At 31.8% G+C, this 4,223-nt stretch overlaps 1 non-coding gene across 1 annotated transcript; it reads right to left on the minus strand.

Annotated features, from left to right (window-relative positions):
• Window positions 1-3,260: 3,260 nt before the first annotated feature.
• Window positions 3,261-3,367, minus strand: LOC128295025 (small nucleolar RNA R71). Its single transcript, XR_008285332.1, has one exon. It is a non-coding gene; the product is annotated as a small nucleolar RNA R71 (small nucleolar RNA).
• Between the last annotated feature and the right edge of the window lie 856 nt (window positions 3,368-4,223).

Below are 4,223 nucleotides of genomic sequence, written 5' to 3' on the forward strand. Positions count from 1 at the left end.
TAATTTTATTTGAACATTTGCAATATTTAACCATCACTTTTCTCTTAATTATCTTTAAATTGTCCCAAACACTAGACTCAATGCTATTCAGAATATTATTTGAAAATAAGTTTGAGGGAGTTAAAAAGAAGTATCAAATGCTCAAAAAACAGAATGCTCATGAAAGAAAAAGAAAAGAAAATAAATGAAAAGAAGAAGAAGAAGCAATAGCATATGTAATTAAAAGAAATAAATGTACAAAAGAGCATGTGCAGGCAAAATGAGTTGATGTATTGAAGGTAGTTATTTCGAAGGTCCGATTCAAGCTGAGTTTAGGGTTTTTAGCCTAAATTTATCTATCTTTTACCTATCCCTAGCCTAGATACATTACAACCTATTTAAAAGACCTACTGATTCAAGTTTCTGTGCTACCTACATTAGTGGAGAGAAATTGCTATGTTCAACATATGAAGGCATAAATTAAACTTAATTATTGTAGCTTAATCTTAAGTAAGGGAATAAAATCAATTTGGTAGGGATTTCACATGTTTTTATTGAGTAAGCATTTAGTCTATTTTTGCTATCATAATAATAATTGAGATTAATTTGAATGATATATATACTTAAGTAGCATAAATCTCAAAATTTTTGTTCTTGAGCATAAGTATACTAAATTCATAATATTGAGAAAAATGTTTTCTAAAGGAATTTTTCAAAGGTGTTTCCGAGAAATTCTTATCAACTTGTGCATTACTCGAGATGAGCAATGAATTAAGTTTGGGGGTGTGGAAACACAAAAAAATATAGACATTTTCATGCCCTTTTTAACTCAAATTCATGCAATTTGGTGTAATTCTTGTAAAAAAATATAGAACAATTATAAAATAATTAAATTGTACTTAAATTATTAACACATATAATTTTATTTAATTTTATAATAATTTTTTATTTATTTTGATTATTTTTGATAGATTTACACAAAGGGTGAAAATTAGCTTGGCAGACACTGCTAGAAGCACAAAACCGAGAAGTGATTTTTGAAGTATAGAGGTGAATTAATTTTCCAGCCTAAAACGGTCCGAATTATGAATATTAGTTCAGAATATAATCAATTTTAATTTTAATCCAATTTATTTTGGGTCAAATAATTATTATTAACTAAATTATGAAATGAGGCCTAGTTGTGCTAAACTGAGAAGACCAATCCAACCGAGCAAATGGGCTGCCCAAAACCATCCAACATGTTGACCCAATCAGCTCAAATTAGCTGATTATTTGACTTGCAAATCATACCTTGAAGTTTCCTTGACATTGCATTCAAACTCCTCAAATTATCAAGCTTTTGTAGGTATTTCCTAGCTAAATTTAGCAAGTTTGAAAGCTTCAAACTTGCCACAAGTGTGGCCAGCCATGGGGTAGTTAAAGGCTACTGATTTTTTCTATTTTTAGCAGCCTATCCAACCTATAAATACCCCCTTTTCCGCTTATTTAAAACACACCTCTCATCCTTTCATTCTTCACTTCTCTCTCACTTTCTCTCTTCAAAACCCTTCCTTTGTTCTCCATTTTTACCTTCCATTCCCTTGCTAATTTCCCCTCTTTGTAAAGATCCCTTCAACCACCATTGGCAGCAGCATTCAAGTGCCCGTAAAACCCTCGATTCAATAAGAACAAGTGGAGAAGGAGGAGCGGAGCAAACTAGTCAAGTTTTGGAGAAACACCAGATTTGATTCTAGTTCCCTATCTTTTAATTTTTATTGTTGTTGTTATGAACATGTCTATAAATATTTTTTATGTTGATATATTTAATTTAATTATTATGACTTAAATTTAATTCATGTTAGGTTGATTGCATTTCGTACACTTAAGTTATTAAAATTAAGTTTGTCTTGTTATAGGTCTTGGTAAATAGTTTAATTAAGTAAAATCATGATTAAGTTATTCCTGCATTATAATTGTAAGGTAACTAATGAATTAATTATTAAATCATGTTGAATTTTTAATCAAGTGACACAATACTTAGTCAGTGCATGTTTAATCTTCTAAGGTAGCTGAGGGTTAAATTAGCGACGATATCAAACGGTACATTAAGCTTCCATAACTTGCAAGATTATTTCGATTAAACTGTTTCAATGTAGGAATACATTGTTACCTCACATAATCTTTTATGTGTTTATGAAGATTGGTTAATTGCTTGAATTGGCATTGGAAAATGTTCAAGAGATTAGTTAATTTAATAAGTACGTATGAGCAGTAGTTAGCAAATTACAAAGTTACTGTGAATTTATTTGTAACAACATTAACATGAGTTTAGTAATTCTAAGTTAAGAAATGTAATTAATCTAACACAATTACGTCATCTTGATTAAAATTATCTTTTGAAATTGTGCATTGGAACTTTTATTTTTATTTTATTTTACTTAGTGAAATTTTAGTTTTTAACCACTTTCTCAAAATCAAAATATTTTTCTTCACCAAAGTGTTTTTAATTGCATTCATAAATAATTCTTTTCACAGTCCCTATGGTTAGATAACCTGATATTTACTTCTCACTTTATTTCTTGTCATGATTGTGTACACTTGTACATTTCCATCATTCCAAGTTTTTGGCACTGTTGCCAGGGACTATTTTAAAAGACATTATTTGTGAAATTGTTAATTTTGAATTTTGGTCTGTTTTTTCTATTAAATTTTAATTCCAATTTTTTTGTGTGTTTGTTTCAGGTGTATATAAGTATTGATCAAATTATTGACTAACTCCCCGTGGACCCTGAAATTGAAAGGACTTTCTGACAAAGGAGAAGACAAGCGAACCAAAGGACCGAAGAGATAAATTTCAGAAATAAAAACCAATATGCAGGAGGAACATTCGCTTATAATACTCACAATCCAATCATTGTTGACGATAACAGAAATTGTGCAATTCGACAATATGTCATTTCTTTATTAAATGAGCTCAATTTGAGTATTAGGAGACTCGAAATCGAGGCACGAAAATTTTAACTTAAGCCGTTAATGTTCTAAATGTTGCAAAATATGGGTCAATTTAGTGGGATTCCTACTGAAGATGGACATCTTCATCTTCGGGTATTCATAGAAGTGAGCGACTCATTTAAACTAGTTGAGGTGACTGAGGACACCTTAAGACTGAGATTATTTCCATACTCCTTAATAGATAGAGCACTAGCTGGTTGAACTCCCTACCGTCTGGTTCCATAACTACATGGCAAGAGTTGGTTGAACATTTCTTAATGAAATATTTCCCTCCATCTTTAATCTCCAAGATCCAAAATGGAATCACTTCATTTCAGCAACTTGATGAAGAATTTTTATATGATGCATGGGAGTGGTTGAATGAGTTATTATGAAAGTGCCCTCATCACGCCATCCCTTACTCTGTTAAAATGGAGCCCTTCTTTCTAAGTCTTATAACGATGCTTACGAGACTATTGAAAGAGTTTCCAGTAATAACTATCAGTGGCCAACCAACCGAGCAACCTCAAAAAGACGAGTAGTAGGAGTACATGAAGTGAACACACTTGCTTCTTTGGCAGCCCAGATATCCTTTATGTATTCAATGCTTAAGAACATAATTGTTAATGGTTTCATTGATAACCTGACAAGTCAGTAGTTGAACCAATTCAATAATATTTCTTGTGAATATTATGGACATGGCCATTTCTTTGCAAATTGCCCATCTAATCAAGAGTCAAAATATTACATGGGAGATCAAAATTGAAATGGTCTGTAAGCAAGTTCTTACAACTCTTAATGGCAGAGTCATCCAACTTCTCCATGGAGTAATCAATAGGTGGACCATAGTTTGTTATAACCCATTCCGGTAACCTTTATCATCACTTTAAACTCCAAACGTAGCATTAAGCCTTATTTCATCAAGTATACTTACAGATATGTGTTCCCTTAACAAGTAGAACCCTAGAATGTACCTTACTGGAAGGAAAATCACTAGCAGAAATTGGTGGTTTAAGACTCATTTGTTGGAAGGCAGCTTTAATCTATTCATGGCCTCATCCTTAAGAAGGAAGATAACCCCTTTAACTTAACCTCGGTGTCCTTTTAGCTTAACCCAAGTCTTTATAGGAACTTGGTGAACTTCTCATCAAGACTAAGTAGCTTATCAAAATCTTCCACGTCTAAGAATCTTACTTGATTATTTTCGTAACCATCATTTTCATTCCACTTATCATCCAAATCTAGTTAGGAATCCTTATCTACTTATTTCC

The sequence above is a fragment of the Gossypium arboreum genome, chromosome 6 (genome assembly GCF_025698485.1).
Source record: "Gossypium arboreum isolate Shixiya-1 chromosome 6, ASM2569848v2, whole genome shotgun sequence".
In the NCBI taxonomy this organism is placed as follows: Eukaryota; Viridiplantae; Streptophyta; class Magnoliopsida; order Malvales; family Malvaceae; genus Gossypium; species Gossypium arboreum.